Source organism: Ambystoma mexicanum, chromosome 3p (genome assembly GCF_040938575.1).
Source record: "Ambystoma mexicanum isolate Mex_15411 chromosome 3p, UKY_AmexF1_1, whole genome shotgun sequence".
NCBI lineage: Eukaryota > Metazoa > Chordata > Amphibia > Caudata > Ambystomatidae > Ambystoma > Ambystoma mexicanum.
This window is the reverse complement of record NC_090925.1, coordinates 462,803,937-462,814,134: the sequence shown is the minus strand read 5'-3', so window position 1 is coordinate 462,814,134 and position 10,198 is coordinate 462,803,937.

Below are 10,198 nucleotides of genomic sequence, written 5' to 3'. Positions count from 1 at the left end.
AGCGCCAGAACAAAACAAAAAGACATATATAAAAATAATAATAATAATAATAATAATAATAATAATAATAATAATAATAATAATAATAATAATAATAATATTCAGTGAAGAGTACAATATGGGTACAGTATGGGTGAATAGACTTGGATACTGTGGGTGAACTTTATGCAAAGGAAGTACTGATTTATAACGGGAGCCTGTCAGGATTCATAAAAGGTCGTTTTAAAAATATATATTTTCAAAACACCTCGGTCAGAGTAAATGTACTCCCATTTTATTTCCTTATCAAAATGGCATATTTCTCAGGATACTAGAAAGAAGTGTATTGTTTGTTTGGTATTACTGATTTCAGTATATAAAGCACTGTTTAGAGGTGCTAAATTCTGTGAAAAGGGTAAGTCACAATATGTATGTATTATCTACAAGTACCAATGGTACATATGAGATGTTAATTTGTACTTATACATTTATTATAGTTTGATATAAGGACAACTCAACAAATACAGATCGAACGGAATCAGAGGACAAACATTCATCACTTTTTGAAGTAGGACTGAATAGGAATTTTGAGGGTGTGTCTTACATCTTGCAATGAGTGAGTGTATTGATATGTTTGTGACTGTGAGGGATTGGAGATGTGCTACTATTTATTAAAATAGTGGTGAGCTATAAGATTGGTAATCATAATTTACATAAAGAAATGAAAGCCTAGCAGAGGCATAATTAATCCTGTTTTCTAGGAATATGGCTGCTCTCAATGAAACAGGAATTCTAGTATGACCAGGTGGTTAAGATCAGGAATGTCAATATAGAGATGATAAGATTATCAGGATGGTTTGGAGGTGTGCACTGGTAATTTGAAGCACAATTGAAATGTGGTATGATAGGTGTACATTTTCACCAAAGAATAATTGAATGTGAAAGGCACATATTGATTGAAGGGTAAATCTAATTTTTATCTTTTTGACAATTTTGAAGTCCGAATGAAATGTGGATTGATATGTTTATACATTTTTCCCAATAGAAAAAATGGATTTACAATGTAGTTTCATAATGATGAGCAAATCTAATTTGCATCTCTTTGGTTTCCCCTAATTTTTGTCTCCTCCTCCATGTATGATCTACGAACAAAAAGCAATTAACTTTTCTGATGTCAGTGTTATACATTTTATATTTTTTTAATCTAATTCCTTTATGGGTAAATGTTGCTAAATTGAGTTTTGTCTTGAAAAAGACCATGTTGGTTGAAACACGTGTTGGCAAGTTATAGCAACTGATATATTGATTTAAAAAATTAAAATAGACAATTCATAGCAACTGGTTTATTGATTGTGACGACAACATTGCATACCAGTTACTGACATCATATAAGGAGCGCATTAGAGGATGGCACACGTGTTTAATTTAGCAAAGGAGAGGGCCCTGGGCATCAGATGACTGATCGGGTGCCGAGGTAAAAAGGGAGGCTTTCCATTTCGCAGAAACTTGTGACTGATGTTCAGACAGTGCATTCTTTGGAGACATTCTGCCGGGGGGAACAAAGTGCAGGGGTCCTATGCATGTTTCTGCACCCAACCGGGTTGCAGCAGTGATACACTGAGTGTAGAGCACGGCTGACATTTTGGAAACACTTTCAATTGAGTAACCCGACTCACCCAGGCTGTGGCGGTGAGGACTGTGCAGAAAGCGCAACTGAGATGGAGGAGTTATGCAAGGTTGCTTTGTTGTTTGGCATCACAATGTCCGCAACTCTTGCGGAAACAGATAAGTTCTCCAATTAATATTATCTGTTTTCTGTGTGAGGCAAGACGTATGGAATAAGGAAAACAAGAGACTGACCATGTGTTTCTGTTATTTCCCCCATTCTTTCCTTTCTTTAGATGAAAGTTCGTAGAGTTGCTAAAGTTCTGGTATACATGATGGGGTGATATATAACATTTGTGTGTGAATGGTCGCGCGCGCTCCGAGGAAGTGGCCCGGAAGTGGCTGTCTGCTGTGATTGCTGTGGAACTCTGCCTAACGCTGCCTAACGCTGCATATCAAGAGACTACTGTAAAGGACTTTGTTTAGAAGCCACGCCCACTTTAGAAAAAAATCCTTATAACCACCAGAGCGCGCGCTCCTGCTCCGAGGAAGTGGTCCGCAAGTGGCTGTCTGCTGTCCGCTGCTCGCAGCACAGCAGCACAGCAGTGCATTCGGTGAGGTTTACGTTTTTTGAAATCTTTGTGGAGGTAGAGTGTATTTCGTCTAAACATAGATAGTTGCACTTATGTTTTCTGCCGAGCCTCCATTTGATTAATTCTTGCAGTTAGTAAGATTACATAGCATTCGAAGGGTAAGACAGACAGCTCCGACCTTGTGTTGGATTCGGCTGCTGTTGAATTTTTTAGGAGAGAAATATCACTGTTTGCTGTACCACCTAATGAGGTGAGTGTCTTAGGTGTGCAGTGCAAACAATGTATAAGCAAGTCAATTGTGCCTATTTCCAGTTGCTCGATACACTGCTTATTTAAATTGTTTGCTGCAGCACCTGATAAGGAAAGCGTCTCGGGTACGCTGTGCAAGCAGGGTATAAACAAGTCATTTGTGCCTGTTTCGAGTTGCGTGGGACATTGCATATTTGATTTGTTGATGAGAGAAATATCACTGTCTGCTGTTGCACCTGACTAGGAGAGTGTGCATACAGTGTAAACATGTTAATAGGGGAGGCTGAAACGCTCTAATATATAGCGTTTCTGCCATTTAGCGGACTTTGAATTCTTATATCATGGCAAGTAATACGCGCAGTGGAAAACAAAATAAGCTTACTATTTCTGTGATTAAGGAAGGGGCATTTAAATTTGTAGAAGATCCAACACTTCATACTAAAGAAGACGTGGATTTCACTCGAACTCATGTAGAACATAATCAGAAAGACATTAAAGCTTTCTCTAGTGTGCCTCTAGTAAATTGTGATATATTAACTGTTGAAAAATTAGTTGATAGTGATGGCATTTGCACTAATGAAGAAAGGAATACCCCTAATAAAAAAATAAAAAAAGTTACATAATTAAAGAAACGTATGATGGAGAACCATCTATACAACATAGTTTCCTAAGTGTTTGTAATACTGGTATACCAGCAGGGTCCAATACTAATCCTTCTTGTAACCCCATTTCAGATATATCTATGATGGGGGCTACAGTTATGACTGAATTATCTAAACGCGCCCGTCTCTCACTTGGTCCATCTACACCTGTTACATGTAGAACTGGGGCATTAGAACATGTACATTTACATATTCCCAATGAGAGCGAAGTTCATGCAATCGATATGCCCATTGAGTCGAAATCGGATGAAATTGATGTAACTGACACTGCGAACATGAGTCCTTCAACATTTGCGCAGCTAAAAGCATTTACGATGGCTATGTTCCAAATGGATTCGCATGGGGTGGATGAGCATAAAACTCCAGTTACAAATAATCTAGTAAATAGGGGATGCTCTAGCCCCGTTGATTTAACTTCTCCACCTGGGTTAACTTATGAACCTGCGCTTAACACTCTCATGGGAACATCTCCTGGTATACATTCTTCAGGAAATATGGAGTCTCAATTTCCTGTTATGAGTAGAATCCTCAATCTATTAGATAAAGGACACGAGCTGACTCATTTAGAAATAAGAGCGCTGAAACTATCAAATATGGAAATACTTGCAAGTATATGCAAAATTGAAGGACTGTTATATGGCTCGTTAAATAAAACGCCCTCGACTAATACACCATCTGAAGTATTAGTGCGAGACTGTGCATCTCAAACAATCTGCCTGGAAACTTTGACAAAGGATTCACAAACGGAAATTGGTGGTCCTACAGTCATGTGCTTGACACGATCATTTTCGCAAGCGGTATTGGGCAGGAAAGACGTGATGCCAACTAGCGAAACTAGCATCAATAGCCAAAATCAAAACCAGGTAGATGTTCAGCCGATAGGAATTAAGGAAATGCTCTATAAAATTACTAATGATATAGCATGCCTGTCCAGCCATATAGACCAGATAATACCTCAAAATAATGAGTCACATATTGTAAATATGTTGGATAGTCCTACCCCACTTGTCCAGATGCTTGAATGTACGCAGAAGGAGGAAGACATTTTACAGAATGTTAGTGTGTAAAGTGGATCTGATATAGAAGATACAAGTTCGAAGAAACTACCTTTCATGTGCCGTAACCAGAGGCGTCTACATATAAGGGCCATAAAACGCACCCAAAAGACAAAAATTCTTTCGGGTCTGTAAAATGAAAAAAGTTTAAAAAAACAAAAAAAAGTAAAAGATACTATTTGCAACGATGAACTGATTGATGGTCAGACCATGGAGGATGCTGTTGTTGATTTAGAGCAGTTAAATGCTGAAAGCAAACTTGCTCTACAGCTCCCTCATGTTATGGAAATTACAGAATGTCCTAAACAATACAATAAGAAATGAAAAAACAAAAACAAAAAACACTAGCTGTAATTGAAAAAATAGAAACTCATAATCAGCATCAAGATAAACAAACTGAGACTGAAGGTTCCATGGAAGAACGAAAAGCAACCGATCTACCTTCTGTTCACACAGCTGATGAACTAATTGTAGGGAGTAAGCAAGCACAACTCTCTTCCTTCTATCCTATTAGGAAGATTTCAACCAAATCTTTGAATCGAATGCATGGATCCAATCCTGCCACAAACAAACAGGGAGGTAAAGTTCAGATACATTGCCCTCCAAGTAGTTCGCTGGAGGAAGAGTCAACCCACCCGACTGGATTGGCAAAATCACACTCCTCAAAGGAGAGCGAGCATAATAACTCAAATGATTCTCCTCACATATCAGATCCGCCTTCAAGTAGAGAAAGAAATATGCATGATCTAGTACATGAGAGAGAATCCGAAGGCGTGCTTTATTCACTTGAGGAAGAGGAATTAGCAATACAGAACCCTGATACTGTAGTGGGATGGTGCAGTGACCCTAAAATATATGGAAAGACGAGATTGAATAGAGAATTCATCTTTAGAACCTTTTATAAAATCCCGAAGCTTAGACTTCTGAACTCAAATGATGTAGAATGGGTTAAGTTGGCAAACGAAAATAACGGAAGAATGTTATGTAAAGTAGCTTCCTCTATCATTTCAAAACAGATATGGGACTTTAAAGATGATTTTGCTCATTTGGGGGTTCACTTAAACCTATTACATAATGAGAAAAAGGCTCTTCAGTACCTAAACTATTTGGCTCCTCAAAATGAGATTACCTTTAGTACCGCCAATGGGGAGAGTATCTCCCCCAGCGTGATGTCTGATGCTATTGTCCAACTAGCAACTATTGCATCTAACATAAAGGATTGGTCTTGGATAGGTAATTTGGTAAATGCTGTAACTCACAGTAATTCGGTAAATCTGTCACGGTAGCTGAAATTCTATCCAGGTATTTTCCTGGAATGTATGAGGTTATCGCAATTTTGTCTCAGCATTAACGTCAAATGACATATTTACTGAACCTTCAATTATTATGTTACAGGAGACGATGCTTTCTAAATATATGTTAGTTGATGGATATTGTGTGGTATCTAGTCCACCGAGTAGTCGTGGGATGGGCCGCCCTGCTGGTGGCCTCGCAATTCTGATCAATAATAGGATCAACATACATTATAATGAATCCTATTCATCAACTAATATTTTGGCTGTTGACATCGCACTAATTGCGGGGAAGAAGGAAATGTTTTTGTTTATAAATATGTATTTTAACCCCCAAACACAGGAAATTGAAGAATTTATGAATAATTTGGAGGCAATATTTGAAGATGCTGTTGTGAATAATAAGTATGAAGGCATAATTATTGGTGGGGACTTTAATGCAAGTTGCCTATGTCAGATGTATGATATGCAAGCACGGGTCATCTCTCTCAATCAAAAAAAGTATGTTAAAATTGGCACAAGATGGAAGGACTTTTTCCGTCCATGGAATATGAGATTTGTAAGATTACATCCAGATACGCTACAATATACGTGGCATAGGGGGAAGTCTGTATCTACAATTGTGCTATCTGAAAATCTGTTAAATTTAAGTTCCTCAACCCACTCTATTGATGTGGGTTTGAGTGATCATTGTATTATCTCAATTAAAATAGATCTTCCATGGATGGGTTTGTTAAATTCCCCCGAATTGATCCCAATAGAAATAGAGCGTCTGTCGGGTACTATTTGTTGGAATAGACATTTGTGTCTAACATTAGTTAAAAATCTAAACAGTTTAACCAGTTATAACCCTGAGATTGAATATAAAGCACAAGATCTTTTTGATATCGAATCTGGTAATAATACTATTATACGTGAGTCACTAAATCGACTGTCTAAAAGCAACTTGATGAAGCAGAAATCCCATCCCCACCAATATGATCACCATATAGCAGTGTTAAAAAAACAAAAACACTGCGACTTAAGACATCTTAAAACCTTAAATCTTGATTTAGATAAATACTTGAACAGCAAAAAGCAAATCGTATGTTCCTTTAGTAAAAACTGTAGTAGTTATCATCAATCACTCCATTTAAAGGATAATCAGGAGATCATCAGATACCTGTGTAGACATAATACCAAATCTATTTGGCAGATGTTTAATAAGTCAAAACAGAGTATAACTGAAATCGCTTTACCAAATGTAGTCTCTGCAGATAGATGGGAAACTTTTGTTGGTGACAACTTTAAATTGCCAGCATTGTTTGCAGTGAAATCTTTCACAGTGAAAAGATTAAACTCTCTGCACTGTTTTGAGTGGTCAGTTGACGATATCGTCTGGGCCATTGGGAAGCTGAATTTTTCTATGTCTTCTGGGCCAGATGGTATACCAGCTTGTGTCTTTAAAACTGATCTGATATTCTGGGCAAAAATATTGTATTTAAAGTATAAGAACATTTTTTTGACAGGGTCTATTCCTCATTCGTGGCATATAGCTATGATTGTGCCCATCTATACGAAAGGTAATTTTGCAGATCCAAATAATTATAGGCCTTTTGCCCTAATGGACTGTTCATACACAGTCTTTACCATTCTACTCCTATATCATATAGAACAATTTATGGAATCACATGACATTCTGTCCCAAAGTCAAACCGGCTTTCGGAAACATATGGGAACGTCGATTAATGCAGCGATCCTATCTCATATGTTACATTTGTGTAAAAAAAAAAACAGGAAACATCTATATGGCATCCCTTGATATGCGCTCTGCTTTTGATTGTGTTGTACGTGACAAACTGTGGTGCAAATTAAGAAAGTTGGGATTTCCTGAGAATATGGTTCAACTACTTGCCCTATTGCACTCTGTTACATTCTTCAGGATAAGAATAAACAGACAGGGTGATGTCACAAACAGCATTCCCACGCACATCGGGGTGAAGCAGGGCTGTAGCCTGGCTGCCACTCTTTTCAAATTGTATTTGGTGGATATTGAGGAAATTTGGAAAACCGTTTTGTGCTACCTGTGCACCTGGGGCACCTCAGGATTCACTGGTTAGCATATACTTGGTGCGTTCTCTGTATTTGCAAGTGAACATAATCTATGTGCAAATGTAGATGAGTCAAAGATACTCATTTTGTCAGGCCCAAAAAAGATTCCACGATATGTCTGGACGCTTAACAATCTGAAACTGGAGAGAGTTACCATGATAAAATATTTAGGTTTTGATATATCTAATGATTTTTCCCCAAAAAATTGGTTTCAAGTGATAACAAAGAAAGTTAGGCATTTGATCTCAGTTCTAAAAATAATATATAGGAAGTATTGTAAATTTTCTTTAAATCCACCTCTTCAGTTCTATCAGTTGAAGATTGAACCTATAATCTTGTATAACTTGGATCTGTGTTTGCACAATGTTGATGACTTATTGAACTCTGTCCAAGGCTGTATGTGGAAGCAGGTATTGGGCTTGGCAAACTCAATTCCGAATGTATGTATTCGTGTTGAATTGGGTCTATCAAGTCTAGCCTCTCGTTTCCTGTGGCGCCAAATAACTGCACACGCTAAAATTCAAAATCCGCCTAGAAATTCTATGTATGTTGAGTTTGCGAAAATGTTCTTATTAAATAATCCTCTATCCATGGTAAGGTTTAAACTAAAGATGGAATCAGCTTTGCTGCGGATTAATATCACAAAAGAAGATCTAATGGTAAGAGTGGGATATTGTAAAAAAAATGCTGTACCAAATGGACTGGGTTGAATCACAGGAGATGGTTGGAACATATCGGTTGTACAAAGAATTTGCTGCCAGTTCACATAACAAATTCCAGAGACTAATGTATATAGAGTGTTTTCCAGACTGTAAAGTACGGGATATGTATATGCGTTTTCGACTAAACCAATTACACTCTAAAGAACGCATAGGTCAATGGTTGCATTTTGAAACTGATATTTGCCGATTTTGTGAATTAGATCCTCAAAAAGAAACCATAAAACACTTGGTTATTTATTGCAGTTACTTTGAAGAAGACAGAATAAGGTATTTGGGAGAAAGAAATGTTGGAAATTCTGTTTCTTATCGGGAAATGCTGTGGCGAAAATGCATGAGTAATCCTCACATTGCCTTTATGTGTGCCCTTGTTAGATTATTAGTTAAAATTGAAGATGAACTTCTCTGAAAAATGAACGACTCTGATACTGCCACAAAATGAATATCTAGTGCGGTAAAAGTATTTTCTTTGTTTGTCAGTAAGTGGTTTAGAAAAAGTGTATTATCATCTATTAATGACAGAAATTTGTTGGATTCTTGGTGTAAATATCTTAATGTAAGAATTGGGTAAATTTTTAATGTCTGTATTTTATGTGGTTATGTTAAATATCATTGCTCTATTAGTTTGAGTTATTTTATACTTTTGGTTCATAAGACGTCTTGATACACAGTTTTAAATGATGTATTTGAATTTGAATTTGAATTTTTAAGTGTGAAAAGTTCCTTTTTTGTAACTTTGTAACTATAACACACTATATTAATAAAAAAAAAAGGGGGGAATGGTCAATTTACCAAAGATTATATCATGTCACACCGTAGTCATGAGAGTATAGGTTTTGTTTTGATGTAGAGGTGGTATCAGAGTATACGCTAGAATCTACAATGTGTATAACTTTAATTTTGAATCAATACAAAAATATGAGCCATTCAGCTACAGCATCAAGTGACATGTCTGTAAGGTGAGGTCTTGCTGCTGAGACCTAGTCAGGTTTGTGTGCAAGTGGTGTTTTTCCTATGTTCCCCATACCTATCCAATTTACTTTCCCTAGTCCTCTTTCCAGTTTCGTATTATCCACACACAACTGTTCATCAAAGCCTCCTTTAGGACAGCCCTCAACGAAACGTCTGCCCTTATTAGGCTTGCCCTCAGCATACTACCAACACCACAAATACAGTTTTGCACAATTGCAGCACTTTCGAACGGACACATCTCCCAGGCACAGGAAACCATGTCAATCACCCGAACAAGCATTTCCCTGGCTTGCACCTCAGGAGCATCCTAACCCACATGGCGTGCTTCACTTGCTGTCCCCCCTTACCTGTAAATCAGCACTCCTAAATGCAAGTCTCCACTCACTGAAAGGATACAATCCACCAACAACTACCACCATACGTTTAAAGGAAAGAAACGCAAGGCTCAGGCAGCACACCAGCCCATCCATTCATGACGGGCCAGCTCATTGCCCGCACAAACCAGCCATCAAAACCAGCCTGAAGCTAGACACTTCTTCTTATCTGCCCAGCTGCGGCCTAACCTGGCTAGTTAGACCTCATTCCAGTTTCCAGAGCCAATCATCCCAATCGGAGAGCAAATTCTCTGTCACCTTCATCACCCCACAAGAACTCCAAACACCATGCTTAGGCCCTGCCTGTTTATACAGACTTGCTCGAGCCATTGGATACTCCATCCTATGAGTCGACCGTCATGACGGCCTAGGAGGTGGAGTTGCCTTCATCCACAAATCCATCCTCCCCATCAGAGCCTCCCATCTGCAGCATCGACCAGGCTACAAAATCCTACTGGCCAAATTCGAATCCTCCCCGCAAACCACCATCAATGTACTTCTCCTCTATCGTCAACCTTCCCTCATTGGTAATCCAGAAACTGACATCCCCCTCCTCATCACCCGGCTCCTCAAGCCCAATACTAAATTCATTCTCTTAGGAGATTTC